The 17641-nt window shown below is 42.1% G+C and overlaps 1 protein-coding gene across 1 annotated transcript in view; it reads left to right on the forward strand.

The window, feature by feature from the left end:
- The window catches only part of NCKAP5 (NCK associated protein 5), a 998748-nt gene that overhangs the window by 342473 nt on the left and 638634 nt on the right, over positions 1 to 17641 (forward strand). The window lies entirely within an intron of this gene.

Here is a 17641-nt window from a genome sequence, read left to right on the forward strand (position 1 = left end):
TCAAAGGAAAATTCAGAGCAAACAAGGGCACGTTTTAGATTCATAATTATTTCAAAAAAGAGCTGGCAAGGAGTCCCATTGCTGGGTAATCAAAGTTTCATTTTTTGAGACCAGAATTCTCCCTCCAGAAACCTTTTGGAAAAGTGGTTTCAAGCAGTACACGTCTACAGTGATGGATTTGCCCATGAAGGGCTCAGTTCACAGCTCTGGTGTCTAACCCTGCATTGGGTATTGACATGTTGTCTCACTCTGAGCAAGTCATTTGACCTCCCACCTTGGGTCACCCATCTGTGAGGTGAAGGAAAGCTTCCAGACCTCCCCTAGAAGCAGAGCAAATAGCAGGGTAAAAGAAACACTTATTATTATTTTTTTTTCTGGAATACTAGAAGCCCAAGGTGTAAGGGTGAGTATAAATTTGTTTACTTTATCATTAATCTCAGAATCCTTAAAAATTTTCTTTTCAAATACAGTGGACATTTTTTCTAAAACATTCAAGACTTAAGCACAAGCATGCCAATAATTATATATATTGACTGTGTGATTATTGCCTCAGAATCATTATCCTAAAAACTCATTTTCTGTATAAACAGGTAGATAGAAAATGCACCACTGAGACAACTGGTTGCATAATAAGCCCTGAAAATTTTGTGGGGTTTTTTTTTGGCTGAAATTATTATATGCTCTTAAGTATTGGTTTTTAATTCTAAAAATGAGGTATTGAACCTAATTCTGGTTAACTGGGTGCATTAGAGAGTTGGATTCTGGTTAATGGAGGCTTGCCATATTTATTTAGAATGGAATCTTTCATTTGGTGCATTGATGGTGTTTATAAGGCAGTTTTCTTTAGCTCAGTGAAGAAAAAGGTGCATTTAAAAATAACTCAAGGGGAAATGTTATATTGAGCTCATTTTGTCAAGGCACTTGACTCTGAAGCTTAGAAAAACAATTGAGATGTCCTCATTAGATGTAAAGCTCCAAGGTACTCTCTGAACTCTCCCTGAGGGCACACTTTTTCTCATCACCCAGAATCTCCTTTCTTGACAGTTCAGAGATGGTGGTGTTAGGGGTCTATACACGTGTGACACACATGTGAGCTAAACATAGCTGCCTGGAAGAGGAAGAATTGTAATTCCTGACACTTATGTAAATAGCATCCACTCCCATCAGCTGGAAACCCATCCAAGAAACAGCCTAACCTCCACCCCCGGGTCACTGTCCTCAAACCGAAGGACCAGGACGATAGAGGCAAGATGCTATCTTCGCAGTCATTATTTGTCACTTTGTGTGTGGCAGTGCGTTGTGCTCCCTCCAGGGAGAAGTCGCAGTTACTGGAAGTCATTCTTGTCTGGCAGCTTTCCACACCTTTAATGGGCACCTCAGGTGACATCAACCTATAGCCCAGCTGCTGTTGCTAAGGTTCAGCCACTTAAAACCGGTCCTGGGTTGGCTGTTTATGCACTTAAGTGGAAAAGCAGTACGCAAGTCATCCCTGAGATTTAGCGAGGACACAATAATTGCTTTCCTTTCAATGGCAGGTGACGCATTTGCCACCGTGGAGCAGAACACGTTGGTGCTCTCAGTCATAACGGGAACAACGGGAGAGGGACATGGGAGGAAATAGGAAATGTCAAAGAGCTCTGGGTTGAAAATTGCATTTTCCAGATGCCATTAAGCTCTGTTGGGAGAGAAGATGAAAATGCTAATTGACAGATTTAGTTATGTTTTATTGTCTTTCAGTTGCTGAGTAAGTCATCAGATCATGTTGTTTAATCATTAATGTTAAACTTTAGAAGAATCCATCAATTGTTTGCTGGTCATCTTTTACCCTCTCCATGAATCTATCTCAAACTATTAAAACCTGCCAACAAAAAAGGAGTATAAATATTTATAATTAGCCCAAGAACTGATAAATGTCTTAATCAGCACAGCACAAGAATATTAATTATAGCCTAAAAAATTCTGTATCAGTCAAGGACAATTAGGATATCTTTTATTCTTTTACCTAAAACTACACGTACACTCACATACACACACACATACTTTTGCGCACATATGTGCTCATTTCTTGATCTGTAAAATAAGAATAGTAATAGCACATGGTACGGTGGGAGTGTGTGCATGTATGTCTGTGTATGTATTAAATGAGTTAATATGTGCTTAGAACATAGTATATGCTTAATACTTTCTTCTTCTTTTTTTTAATACAGGGTTTCGCTCTGTAGTCCAGACTAGAGTACAGTGGCACAATCATAGCTCACTGCAAACTTAAATCCCGGGGCTGAAGCAATCCTTCCTCCTCAGCCTCCCAAGCAGGCTGAGAGTACAAGTGCACACAACCACACCTGGCTAATTTTTTTTAATTTCAGTTTTTTGTACAGACAGGGTCTTGCTATGTTGCCCAGGCTGATCTTGAACTCCTGGCTTCAAGTGATCCTCCTGATTCAACCTCCCAAAGCCTTGGGTGATAGGCATGAGCCACTGTGCCTGGCCCTCAATATTTTTTAGCTGCTACTAATACCATATGATGCAGAAAGTTACATATCAAATAAAGTTATAATTAAGAGTTTTGCAAACTATTTTTTCTTTTTGTTAATAGATATTATATGCTTGCTACAACATGTATTTTTAAAAGGCAACACAAAACATGTCCCTTTTTTAAATAAAAAAATTATTGATACATTTAATAAGAAAAAAAAAACCACATTGTGAGCCAGGCATGGTGTGTCATGTCTGTAAACCCAGCACTTTGGGAGGCTGAGGCAGGTAGATCACTTGAGCCCAGGGGATTGAGACCAGCCCTGTGGCATAGGTGAAACCCCATCTCTACAAAAAAAAATATGAAAAAAAAAATTAGCTGGGTGTGGTTGTGCATGCCTGTAAACCCAGCTATTCAGGAGGCTGAGCTGGAAGGATCACTTGAGCCTGGGATATAGAGGTTACAGTGAGCCATGATTGTACCACTGCTCTCCAGCCTTGGTGACAGAGTGAGACCCTGTCTCAGAAAAAAAAAAAAAAAAGTCTTGCTTTCTTGGCCACATTCCCTCCAAAATCTGGAAAATAATGCTCAGTATTATACTCTTTATCTTTCATAGTGTCTTAGCCACTGGCCCCTCCGGTAAAAGGTTACTGTTCAGGGGTATATCTGGAGAGCCTTTAAAAAACTCAGATTCCTCACAAACCAGAAGAATCTCTCAGAATCCCTATTTTAAAAGATTCCACAGGTGATTTAATGAAGTTGAACAGAAGAGAGGTCCTGGGCAACCACTCCTTTTTCTCACCTTTGGGGTACAGTGTGGGCCTTCTTTAGCATTTTTTAAATTCTGGAGAGTTCAGGAGTTACAAAAGGTACATAATCTGTCTTAGCATTGGATGTGATAAGTAAATTAATATACTTATTATTTCAATGTGTCATGATACAGATGTTCTCCCTTGTGTGTAACCTTAATTTTGTCAATTCCAGCAGGCTTATATAGCCTGCTCATTTGCTAAGTCCATCCTCCCTTTCTGTTTCTTTCCAAACACCTTGCCCATCTTTCAATACCCCCCACTTCTGTCAGATTTATTCTCCTTTTCTCTTCCATAACACTTGGCTATTCTTTATGAAGACCAATGGTGTCCTTGGTAGGTAGATTCTACCTGGCGCTCCCCTGTGTACATATCTATATCATTTCTTTTTTGCTAGGCCAACTGGAAACCTGTGAGATATTTAAGGCATGCTTGGTACTCCCTCTTCTTTTAGGCAGTTTCCCCAGCCCCTCCTCCCTTGCTCCCTGTCCACATGGCTGTCCCCTGGTTGTCCCTTGCCCCCTCCACAGGCCTGTCGACTATGAGGTGGGAATAGCTAATAAGGTGAAAAAGGAAAGCAGATCCAGATCTGGATGGCTGCTGTCAGCAAAGCCTCCATCTCAGAATTGCCCAAGTGTACCACTCTCATGCCTCTTTAGCGACTTGGTGGAAAATCTAATTCCTCTTTCTGAAAGCTTAATAGAGAAGTATTAATGGCAAGCTATGTGGGTAAAGGAAACTCTAAACGCCTCTTTAGAACGAATTCCTTTTTATTGTCTTTCTTTTTCTTGATAATAAAAGGCTCCTAGTAACTACAGGGTATTTCCACATAAAGAGTATTTTTTGTCCTAAGATTATGGACACCCTAGGGCAAGCAAATTCTAATATTATGATTGCCGCAAGTTTTTCTTTCCATGAAAGTTCCCAGCGTTTCATGACATTTCAGAACTGCTCATCTGAGGCTGAAATGCAAGTGTATTTTAAATTAAACATGAGGCACTGCAGCTAGTCTACCCTTTGAATAATATTTATATATTTTTTTCATTATATATATTTTTCATCAGTAACCTCACTGAATAGGTTAGGTGCTTTCACTCCTTGTTACCAACACATCATCATCGAGTTCACAGTGTCTGATTTTTCCCATGCTCCAATTACGTGTTCATTATCGAGTGCTCTTACGTATTTAACACTTGGGCTCTCAAAGGATGTCAAGGACTGCCCAGGCAGTGGAGACTCCAGGAGCTCTACCTGGTGGCACCACAAGTCAGAAATTGTTAGTTACTTCCAGCCTACGTCTCCTTCTGCCTCCGTAGTTGAGTCTCCGGCTTTCCCCCGTAAAATGTATTAAGTTTTAAATCTCTTGATTCTCATAAGAGCTCAGTTGCTCTGTTTAAAACAAAATAGATAAAAATCCCAGTCTACGTCAACTTTCTGTATATTCTGCTTCCTCTGTTGCTCCAAGCCTCAACTCTCTATTCTCCATCTGAAAATGACATAATGAGAGCGGATACGCAGCGAATTTGGGGGACTGAGAACAGGATTTGCAATTTGCAGCACCTCCTATAAATCAACATGAAAAGGTTACCATAGTCTGCTGCCAGCAGGAGTCAGCATGCTGGGATGAAAAGAATACAGCTCTGGAGGCAGAGGGACATTGTTTCAAATCTTGGTTCCACCAGTCAGGTAACTTGGGGCCAAATGTTGGTAGAGAGACAGCAGGGTGATGATCATTAGGCTCTGAAGACGTGGCGAGTATTTGGTCTAGATCAACCTGGACACGACTTGGGGCTCAATAGTCTTTGCGGTGGGGGCTATCCTGGGCATTGTAGGATGCTTAGCAGCATCCCTGGTTCCTACCCACTAACAGCCGGTACCAGCCACCCTCTCCCAGGTATGACAAACAACAGTGTCTCCTGGCATACGAAGTCATCCCCCACTAAGAAGCACTGGTCTACACATCCACTTTTAGTCTTCACAGGAGGAGCCCTGCAGGTATTAATGTCGCTGCTGTCTTATAAAAAATCCAAGGCTAAGGAAGGAAAAATATTGAAGCAATTAACAAAGGTCTTAAGAATTTTAGGCAACTATATTATTTACCAGTTTTTCAAAGATATGGAAAACCTTAACAAATACTGTTTTCCTATATCCTAGATGGAGACGGTTATCATTTTTATTCCTTTCTTCCATTACTAACACTGTTCTTGCATTTTGTCAGTCCTCAAGAAAACTTATGTACTCAGACCGCCCAGTTTATTAAGGCTACAACCTGCAGAACACCCAGGGCCGGGAATCTGCATTTTGTCTTCAAACACTAACATTAAACAGCATTGCCACTGGGATGTGACTATTAACATATCTTTGCCTAGAATTGGGATTTGAATCCTTCCAGGTTCCTTTCTTACCTAACTGCATAGAGAGAAGGTTAAAAACAATTCCAGATGCTGAAGACACAGCATTTGGTAGCAAGTCTTTGGAGGAACAAAAGGGAAAAAGAAACATCCCTAGTGGGAGCGGTATTGTGCTTCCATCTGTTAAGCAACAAATTCAGGCAGGAGAAGAGCAGGCAGCTGAGAGCTTGGCCTGGAACTCTAAATCAGATTCCCAGTGTTTCCTCTGTTTGCCCATCCAGAAGAACCACCTGGGCTGGCTGTAAATACCAAAGTCCCTTTTCTGAAGATTCCGATTTAAAGGGTTTGAAGTTATGCCCAGAAACAGGTATTTTGAAGAAGCTCCCCAACAGAACTTATGATCGGTAGGGTTAGGAAACACTGAGGTCGACATTCCTGCTACTCAGAATGTGGCTCCCAGGCTGGCAGCAGCAGCAGCAGTTGCGAGTGTGTTAGAAGCTGATTCTTGACCAGATTCTGATTCAGTTGGTCTGAAGTGGAATCTGAGATGCTGCATTTCCAGCAAGCACCCAGGAAATGCTGCTGTTTCTGGTAAATGCACTCTACTGTGAGCAGCCAGAGTGCTGTTGAATTTAGGCAGGAGAGGTATTAAAGATGAGTCATCATTAAATCCTGTTCTGCGAGTGATGTCAAAGCTGTAACAGGTCATTAGAGATGGGGTAGAGGTCAGTGGAGATGGGAGCTAAGGAATGATAGGAGTCTTTATATTAATAACCATAATGTCCAGAATTCCAGGTTTCTGCAAAGCATTTCTTTATTATTATTATTATTATTATACTTTTAAGTTTTAGGGTACATGTGCACAATGTGTAGGTTTGTTACATATGTATCCATGTGCCATGTTGGTGTGCTGCACCCATTAACTTGTCATTTAGCTTTAGGTATATCTCCTAATGCTGTCCCTCCCCGCTCCCCCAACCCCGCAACAGTCCCCGGAGTGTGATGTTCCCCTTCCTGTGTCCATGTGTTCTCATTGTTCAAGTCCCACCTATGAATGAGAACATGCGGTGTTTGGTTTTTTGTCCTTGTGATAGTTTACTGAGAATGATGGTTTCCAGTTTCATCCATGTCCCTACAAAGGACACGAACTCATCATTTTTATGGCTGCAAAGCATTTCAAATGAAGAGCTGGAAAATGTCTCTGAGGGAATGGAGGACTGTTCTCTGCTGCTACAGGACTCTTCCTGTGGCTGTCCCCAGTTTACCAGCTCTGTGACCAGCTTTGTTGTCTTTCTTTTTCTCTTTTTTTTTTTTTTTTGTTGTTGTTGTTGAGACTGAGTCTTGCTCTGTCACCAGGCTGGAGTGCAGCAGTGGTGTGAACTCGGCTCACTGCAACTTCCAACTCCCTGGTTCATGTGATTCTCCTGCCTCAGCCTCCCAAGTAGCTGGGATTACAGGCATGTGCCACCATGCCCAGCTAATTTTTGCATTTTTAATAGAGACGGGGTTTCACCATGTTGGCCAGGATGGCCTCAATCTCCTGACCTTGTGATCTGCCCGCCTCGGCCTCCCAAAGTGCTGAGATTACAGGCGTGAGCCACTGTGCCCGGCCTTATTGTTTTTCAATCAAGGATATCCTGAGGGGTTGCTGTTCCTCTGCCAGAAATGCTGAGCAATTCATCCCTAAAGTGGCCCACCGTCCAGAACAAATTAAAGAAGAGACCTGCATGATTCTAGTTACGTATTAACAGCAAGTGTTGAAAGACAGCATCATTATTGGCCCTCTAGTGACAGCCATTTGGGTAGTTTCAGCTTTACCAACTGCAGCACACACTATCAACAACTTCTTTTTGATGACATCAGGCAAAAACAAACATTGCAAGCATTTTTAAGAGGGGGGTCATATCCAAACACAATGTATGATGGGTCCAGGTGTCAGTGAGTACTCAAATGCTGAAGTTGGGAGGCCAAGGCTAGCAGAGATGCCATTCTCATGTTAGTCTCATTGGTTCTGATTAGGTCCAGTGCCCATCATTGAACCAATTGACATTTCCAGGCAAATGTGATGTGTTAACTAGCTTTCATTCAGGTCATAAACTCTACCCTCGGAGCAGATAGAGTGCACAGAGCTGGGGGGGGAGTGATCCCCACAAGGAAGGGGGCTTGATGTACTCCAAAATAACAAATGTCCAGTGCATGCACCCAACAATAACTTTGAGCAATTCAGCACCCCTAAAACCAGTATATGGTTGGCTGTAGAAACTATAGAGATGCAAGAGCTTAGGGAAGGCTAGGGTTGAAGTAATTAAAATGAGTTGCAGTACATGGAAATCCCTCAGGAAACATCTCAAAGTCCCTGTACTAAAAAGGAATGCCGATTTGTGTTAGAAGAGTACCTTATTCTCAGGTTTATGTAGGCACTCAGGGGAATATATAAATGCTATCTGCATAAGCTGGAGTCATCTAGTTTTCTTCTTCCTTTATGTTTGGATCCATCCTTCCCCAAAGGCCAGAGTACATGCTTTGGAGACACAAAATCCTGTTCAAATTTCTCTGGCTCTTTCCCTGTGTACAGTTCGGAAAGTGGCTTAACATGGTAAAGCTATGGTTCTGCATTCCAGTGACTTCTTCCCTCCCAGGTAGGTTGAATACGGCAGTGATGGAAGGAGACATAGTCCATTTTTTTTCACAGTTATATCCAACAGCTCCTAGCACTACACATAACAGGTGCTCAGAAGAATTCGAGTGAATAATCAAATGAATACATTTTAAAAGTACTTGGCAGGCTGGGCGTGGTGGCTCTTGCCTGCAGTCCCAGCACTTTGGGAGGTCAAGGCATGTGGATCACCTGAGGTCAGGAGTTCGAGACCAGCTTGGTCAACACGGTGAAACTCCGTCTCTACTAAAAATACAGAAATTATCTGGGTGTAATCCCAGGTACTTGGGAGGCTGAGGCAGAAGAATCACTTGAACCCAGGAGGTGAATGTTGCAGTGAGCCGAGAACGTGCCACTGCACTCCAGCCTGGGTGACAAAGCCAGGCTCCATCTCAAAAAAGAAAAGAAAAAAAAAAGTACTTGGAATACAGTATGTGCTTTAGAATGTATATATATTTTCTTAGTTACAACTGGTGCTCATGTGCGACTCTGCAACAAACTTTTATTTGGCTGAAATCAGGTCTTCTTTGTGACATCTAAGTGAAAACTTTAGAGGAAATTCTGGGAATTCCTCTCTGTGCTTCAGCAACTTGCCTGGGTTTCAGAACCACATCTCCCAGCCTCACAACTGCAGAGGCCACAGAGAGGCTGAGGTTTCCCAAAGTCTTTCTGGCTATTCTGCCTGACTCAGCAGCCAGCTATGAAACTGACTTTCCTACCTCTGAGAAAAAAAAATTATTTAAAATATTTTTTATGTAATTCCAAGTAAATATTTTTAAAATGTTTTCTCAGTGAATCAGTTTTGCTTTCACAAAATAAGCCTCAGAGAAACCTAAATGTCACTCAGGCCCCCTGCCCTCTCAAAGTGGGGTGTTTATGATCCCCTTGAGCCATCCCCAGAGGTAGAATGCGTCTGTTTGCACTGCAGGCCTGGTTTGCGCCTCATCCAGTTCTGGCTTGTGCCAGGATAGGTAAGGTAAATTTCATGCAGTCTAGCCTTCTTTAAGTTTTCATCTCAGACTTTGATTGTAGTTTGGAAACCTCCCGGAGCCAAAGGTCATATGTGAAGCCAGGTATTTTTAGAAGCTGAACCTGGAAATGTGTATTTCTGTCTGGAGCTCAGAGTCTAACTCACATAGCTAGGACAACTTTGTGCCATCCCACGAGTTCTGGGGAATTTCTTGGGACATAACACCAAATTGCTGATGCCAGGCCCTGGGTGAGACAAATGGTTCTTATACTGAGAAACTTAGATCAGCCAAAGGCTCAGGTCTTGTAGGAAAACATTAGGAATTACTTGATTTGTAACAGGTGTCCACAGAGCCTCAGCCTTTACAAATGTGATTCAGCTGGGGCAGTGTTAAGTTCAATTTACCTCTCTGTCAGATTCCCCAGACAATCCCACTGGTTCTGTCCATTTCTTTGGCTGCCAGTAGTGCCCCCATCTCCTGCTCCAACTGTATGCCAAGGACATAGGTGGCACAGAAGAAAGATGTGCCTTGAGATGCAGTTGGCACTAATGAGAGCTGGAACACACTGAAGGGTAGGGATTTTGTATTTAATCCATTAACTTATGTTAGGAACCAGTCGTATACTTTGCATATAATCATTCTCTCTTCTTAACCCAGCCTATCCCTGCCTCAGTATTACCTTGACCCAAGCCTTGCTAACTTCATCAGCTTCTCCAACAAAGGATGAGGAGGAAAACCCTGAGATGCTGAAATAGGATAGATGATAGCAGCTGGAATAAAAATGTGAGAGGCAAAAGTGCAATATGATATGTAAATTGTTTCCATGATCCATAGAACTAATGTTTGCTGAGATCTCTTTGTGTCAGACACTGTTAATAATTTTTGCACGCATTTCCTGATTTAATTGATTTCTTCCTGATTTTACATGATCACAAAATGGAGTTAAAGAAAATTGCCAAATATCCATAAATTATATAAATTAAATAATTGAGATATTTTCCCTACTTTTAGCCAAACCGGGAACTATTTGAAAACACACTTGTTCACAAACCAACAAGTGTCCATTTGTTGAATGAATAGATGGAAGGAGAAATGAGGGAACTCTTACTTGCAGCTGGTCTAGAAGTTAAGGAATATTGTCTGTCTTTCCATACTCAAAATCCTAGAGGCCCTAAAGACCAGTCCAGTGGTTCTCAAAGTGGTCCCTGGACAAGCAGCATCAACATCTCCCTCACCTGATAATTTGTTAGAAATGCAAATGTCCAGGTCTCACCCCAGATGTGCTGAATCAGAAATTCTTAGGGGTGGGGCCCTGTGGTCTTTTAGCAAGCTCTCCAGGTGGTACTAGTGCTGGCTGAGGTTTGCTAACCACTGATCTGGCCCCATCTGTTCATTTTATAAATAAGGAAATAGACCCGAAGTAGTCAAGGTCCACACAGCTTCTATGTGTCCTAGGGTCTCATCCCCCCGGATAGATTCTCAAATGCAAATTGTTAGAAGAATATTCTGGATGGGTGGTGAAAATTACTAGAAAGATAATTTCTCAACTTTTACTTTTAATGATTTAGTGTAACATTTTGTTTTCAACTACTCACTCAGATATTGTTACTTGAACTCTATGAGCCCAGGTTTCTCATCAGTAATACGGAGACAGACACACTGTTTTACTGGTATGTTGTAACAGATAATTAAGCAAACTTTGTAATGGAGTGTTGAAAATAAAGTACCATGTAAAATGTAGTTTATCAATTATCTTTCCACAAGCTCACTCTGTAAGCTTTGATTTTTACCTGCCTCTGATCTCAATCACAGATGATACCTTTTTGCTGTAAAATGTATCACTTACTGCATAGAACTTTCTTGCATCTATGCTTCGTCTCATTCTCCTAGGCTAATGGTGATGTTTTTAGCAAAGTACTATTTGCATAGTGGGTACAAAAATATGTGACTTAAGTATTAGTGTTTTTACAGATTGGAAAGGCTATGCCTATTAATAAAATCTATTAGCCTTTCGGCCAAATAAACCTTTAAAAGATGGGCTTTACAAAAGTAACAAATGAGGGAATGACACTCATTTTACAAAATGACTTATGAGACAAAGTATGAAATGTATAAAACCTAGAAACATGCAAATTTTTATAGGAATAGAATTTTTGATGTGGGCCAAGTTGCATGAATATTAAGTTTTACCTAATTAATATTGAGCTAAGACAAGGCATGGTTGAGAAGGCAGTACTAGCAAATGGAGTGAATTAAATTGATATTGTTTTGGAATTCAGAGTTCATCTGGCTATCTTGTTTGTGTTTTGTCTTGTTTTTTAGCTTAAGTGGGATAATGAGGAAAAGGGTTAAATGCATTGTATGTGGTTAGGGAATATTGAGTTATTGAGCTTGGGCTTTAGCAAGAACAAAGTGATTGAGCTATTTATTGAAACCAATGGAGTCAGGTACTTTTAACAGCCAGCCTCAACAGAAAACTGGACCTCTCTGTGGGCAGGCAGGCATTCATTTCCCCCTTTTCTCTTCTTTTGTAAGACATTTCTACCATGTCTGTCTTTTCAGTCTGAGGGATAGATGTAGTCTTCAAATATATGGCTTTGGGTTCCTTTTTTTCCTAAAATCATGCTACTAAAAACTAGTTTTGTCATTGTAAGCTTAATATGACAAAGTGCTTGACAACTCTGGATTCTATAGCAACAGTATTTTGTGATCCTCTGGGTAAAGACAACATGAATGTCCAGGTGCAGCCTTCACTTTTAATAGTAGCTTGCAAGGTATTTTTAGGTAATAAACCTGGGACCTCCACAATGAGCCGGTGTGGAGTAGGTATAAAGCAAGAATATAACTGAGCCTAGCCCAGGTAAAGTGCTAGTCCCACTGAAGGGGACTGAGTCTAATCACAGATTGGGTGGGGGTGGCTGTGATGCAAACTGGTATCTTTGAGGCTCCGATCTGGGGAGGTAACAGAAGGAGCCCTCTGTCAGTCCTCAGGCAGTTGGAAACCCCTTTATTCCTGAGCAGTCCACCTGGGATAAGGCAAGACATGGGTCAGCGATCAGGCTCACTGGATGGAGCCTCCACTTCTTTAGTGGATAGCAGATGAGCATACATGACTCCTGGGGTTAGGGCTAGTCCATAGCACTAGAGGTTAGGGCTGAGCCTACTCCCAGTGAGGAATTTGAAGCATAGTTAGGAAAACTGACACCCACAGGAATGGGCAAACAGCCTAGGAGTCATGGGGAAATGGGTGATGGTGGTAGAGTGACCAACTCACCTGGTTTGCCCAGGACTTCTCCAGTGTCATCACAGAAAGTTTCATGCTATGGAAAATGTCTCAGTCCTGGCCACTTCTGGCTACAAGTGGCCAGAAGGCATAAAAGGCCTAATTCTTTTTTTTGTTTTGTTTTTTGTTTTTTTTGAGACGTCGTCTCGCTCTGTCCCCCAGGCTGGAGTGCAGTGGTGCGATCTCGGCTCACTGCAAGCTCCGCCTCCTGGGTTCACACCATTTCCCTGCCTCAGTCTCCCGAGTAACTGGGACTACAGGCACCTACCACCATGCCCGGCTAATTTTTTGTATTTTTAGTAGAGACGGGGTTTCACTGTGTTAGCCAGGATGGTCTCAGTCTCCTGACCTCGTGATCCGCCCACCTCGGCCTCCCAAAGTGCTGGGATTACAGGCGTGAGCCGCCGCACCCGGCCAAGGGCCTAATTCTTACATAGCCTGGCAAACATAGCAGACATGGGACTTTGACAGCGAGAGGAGGTCTAGAGAACCCCGTGACAAGTGGGAACATTTACAGAGTGAGGCAGGAAGAGCCAACATGCTGGAAGTCCAAATTATCTCCAAATTGTCAGTCTGGGGCAGGAAGGGACTGAGCAGTAATTAGACTTCAGAGATATTCCAAAATAGAAGTTTGGCTTTGTTAGTCTGATAAATATTAAATGATAGCACTGAGTCCTTCCAAAATAATTAAAGGGTAAAAGAGTAGCTGGCTAATGACAGCTGAGACAGCTTAGTCCAAAAAGCACAATGCTCCATTGCTTCTACTTCTTGTGATTTTTGCATCCATACACCTGCTGTCCAGATTCAGCGAGCCCACCCACCCCTTGTTGCAGTTGGTTTCGTTTGACTGGAATGAACAACAATCCTAAAGGCTGGAATTAGATTCACCTGCAGTTTACCCTCAATTTGCAGTCTTTCAGTCATAAAAATGAGGGTTCTTTTCATGTTAACTAGCCTTATTCTTGAGTGTGATTCGTTATTATAGCAAATTTAATTTTGCATGAAAAGCATGATAACTAATTATATAGCATTTGCATACTCAGAACAAATTCCCAAAAATATTTGCATAATTTTCCTGATGTTCTGTTTGACTCTTTAACAACCTCATCATAGTAAATTGCCTTCCTAATTTGATTTAACACATCTGCCTTGTCTAAGAGTGGCTGATTTTCATGAAAAATAAAGATTAGAATAGTTAAATTACTATCCACTGGTAAGTGAACTGTCTGCATTGCTATCCCAAATATATATATTTTAAAAAGGAATTTCTGTCTTAGGTGACTGTCCCAATACAAAATCTTATATGAGTCCAGGTGTCTCTTCAAATCCCAAATAGTGCATAGTCCACTCATTGAATGGTTTTAGCTGCATAAGGCTTTGAGAGGAGACACTTGAAAAAAAAAAAAAAGTAACATCCCTGTTGCACCTGCATCATATTTATCACGGGTACTTCTCTCGTGCTGAAAAACAGCATCTACATCATTAAGTATAAACATAGGCTTCACAGCAGGGCAGCTATTGCTGGTTTTGCATTATTTTAATTAAACTTCAGTGTTTCACCTGATGCAAGGTCTGATTTCCCAGCCCTCTACCCTCAAAAATGAGATATTTTGAAAAGAAACCTTGAATTGTTCATCAGTGCTGATAGTAATTCAAATTCACTATAGCGTCAAATGATTTATCTTGAAAATGCAGGGGGTGGAAGGGGGCGGGGGGGAGGGGTGGCTCACACACCCGGAATGAATGATTGTAATGATGGGTTAATTTGACTATTGAATAGTCGTTCTTAAGGTTTAGTGGGATCAGAGGGCTCCTAAAACCATACATTATTGGGCCCCTCCACCCCCAGAGTTCAGTGGGCCTGGGGAAAGGCCAGAGAAGTTGCATTTCTAATGAAATTTGCAGGTGATGCTAACAATGCTGGTCTGTGTCCACAGTGGGAGAACCATTGCATTAGATCTTAATTGTCAGGATAATGTGTTTTTGTGAAGTGGGTGTTCAGTGGAGGCTAAGGGCACCATTTGGTCATCCCAGGTAGAACTCAGGGAAACATACCAGCCGCCATCATGTGATGGGCAGCACTGAGTTATTGCATTGGACCGTTGCTCTTCCAGGGATGGACTGGCACAGAGACAGGGGCCCTGGGCACAAGGGCTTTCAACTTAAAGTTTGCTATATGTCCCATTTCTCTCCAGATTTTCCAGTGAGAAGGTTCAAAGAGTGCCACAGCTATATTCCATCACATATTTGGTTTGGCCCCTCAGGAGAGAAGAAACTTTTCTCCTGAATCGGATTCTCCACTGTCAGAACAAAATGGCTTTCTAATTACCTTTCAAACGAGACAGCAGTGCTGTTTACTTCAGGTTGTATCAGCCCTCCGGGTTACCACCTATAAAAGCACTTTTTAATCACAGTATTGGTAATCAGTTTGTACCACAAGACATTTGTGGAACTTCTGAGGATAATCTCAAATTACTTCACATATTAAAAGCTAGAGTTGAGAGCAGAAGAAGACAAGAAACAGATTGTATTTAACGTCAGTCTCTTTATTGGAAAAAAGTATATGCTACTGAGTTGTTTATTTTGGGTGGGGCAGGGGTGGGTATCTACTACCTCATAAATCCTTTCTCTCCATCTTCTTAAACCATCCTAAAATCTTCCCTGTATGATTGGCAGTTGACTCAGTAGGCATGATTCTCCTGAAAGCTGTTTATGCTGGTATTAGATAATCAACTATGACATAGGCTCAGTCTCTGGAGGTAAAGTTGAAGAAGAAAAGGGTTCTGTAGTATCAGGAGTTCCTATTTTCCCGCTGTTTCCCTTTTCCACATTCTTCCTTGACAGAGCTTGCTAAGATAGCAAACGAGAAAGAGGAGCTGCACAGTGAAAAATACACAGCCCCCTGAAGGGATTCCTCTGTTTCCAGGAGGCAGAGGCCCTCATTCTTACTCTGCCACCCTTTTGTTTCCAGCTTGGCCTTTTCATGGTCAGATGTAAAGATCTGAAATGAGCATTGCCAGCCAGAGGGGTCCTGCTTTGCACCTATACCCATTATACCAGTCCTGGTGTTGGCAATAGGGCATCACATTGAAATACCAATTAACCAGTCCTTAGGAAGCTAAGTGTCTTTCTATAGAGTTGGCCTCTTTGTGGAGGATGTTGGGCAAGTTCAAGTGTTTTCAGCACTAAGTCGGCTACAGCTGGCGAAGGATGCAGGGCTCTCCACATAACATTAGAAGCCCTCTGAGTTGGCAGCCCTGACTGGAGAGCAGGTTCTATTGAATAGGCCTACAGTGTCTGCGGGGAGGTGCCCATGAATTCCAGCCCTGGTGAGGCCTCCACACCGGCACAGAACCCAACCCCAAAACCCCACCCAGCCTCATGGCTCTACCTCCTTAGATGGAAACTAATCCTCAGTAGAGAACAGTTCTTTATTTTGAGTTCAAACTCTCCTACCACTTGCTGGAAGGAGGGGGGTGGCGATGGAATACCATACTTAAATATCACACAAACGATTGCCCAATAGGTCCCTCCTGCTCTTATGTTCAATCTGAGCTTGCAGTTTTTCCCAGTTCAGTCCTCATCTTCATGGTGATTTTATCCTGGATGTGTTTTGGGTTCTGGTTTTGCAGCTTTTGTCAATCAAATGGAAACTTCTTTCTGACTTCCAGAGTTCTTCATGACTTTTGGTTTGCTTTCATGTTCTCTATTGGTGATACAGGTTTATTTTTTGTGAGTGCATGTACAAAATACTAGGTATGAGAAGGTCTCTTCAGGCGCTCCATACTTTATTTCCTGAGGCCAGTGGCAGGGAAATAAACGCCTACGGTCTCCTTAGTATATCTCTTAATATGGAGACCAGATTTAGGGGTAACAGGAAAACATGCTGGTCAGTCATGGTGATTCACTTGTTCTGCTGCCTTTTTGTTGGAGGAAATGCAACAAGATAGAGCTAGTGTTTCTTTTCACCAAGACAAGTCAAACAGTGTTCAGCTGCTTAATACAAACAATAGCCTGCAGCCCGTGACAGCCAGGAGAACTCAGGTCTGGTCCATTACTTTTGTCTTCACATTTTTACCATGAAAATAGAGACACAAATGTGATCAGATCCTGGGCACCACCCATCCCCACCCAGAGGCAGTAGAGGCAGTCTTTGAAATACCTCACTCTGGAAGGAATGTTCGCTCCTCTTGGGTGATTTATGTTTAGTGCCCATAAGTAAGAAATGCAGTTTAACAGGTAACACACTGGAATCTGCACATCCACGAATGCTTTCTGGCTTAGAAAATAAAATCCAAGCAAGGTTTATGTGTTAGTGCATAAATGTATAATCTCCTCACACTGCAGGAAGTAACCTCTTTCTTGAGGGAAGTCTCTTAAAGATTCTAAATATAAAAATGAAACAATTTTTAAATAGTTTGACGGTCCTCTTGTGTAGCAAAAGGCGTCTTCCTGGGATAGGCAGTCTAGGTTTTTCTAAAAGAGTTCCTAGATCCAACATGAGGAACACCATCTGCTCTGTTTCTAAAAAGTCTTCATGTTTATCACCTTGTTCCTAATCTCATTTGAATGTCAAGAGACTCCAAGGCCCTGACTCACTTTGTTAGAATAGGTATTGGAGGTGTTTCAGGGAAAGGTTCGGTGTGTTGGTTGCACGGTGGTTGTGGCAGTTGGTTTGTTTTGTTGCGTTAAGTCATCGGAAATAACCAGAAATTCTGTTTGGGAGACCATTTTCCAAAAGTGCCCCAAGGAGAACTGGCAACATCTTCCTACAAGTTCTTGTTAGAATTACATCTCTGGGTCCCATCTTATTCCTAGACTTACTGAACCTGAATCTCTGGGATAGGACCTGGAATGCACCGTTTTCCCAAGGGCCTCCATAGCCCCATGGCCTCTTGGAGACTGATTTTCAAGAATCACATGGTATTTATGATATTTTCTGAAAAAGCTTTGTTCTTACTTGTTCCCCCTAGCCTTGGCACAAAATTTTGTCTTTATTCTTCACCTTTCCCCAACCTCTACCCCAAGTGAGGTATTTGGAGAGACTCCTCCACTGAAACTGTTTTTGTCAGGCCACTAATGGCCTCTATATTGG

Source organism: Hylobates moloch, unplaced genomic scaffold, assembly GCF_009828535.3.
Source record: "Hylobates moloch isolate HMO894 unplaced genomic scaffold, HMol_V3 SCAFFOLD_24, whole genome shotgun sequence".
Classification (NCBI taxonomy): Eukaryota; Metazoa; Chordata; class Mammalia; order Primates; family Hylobatidae; genus Hylobates; species Hylobates moloch.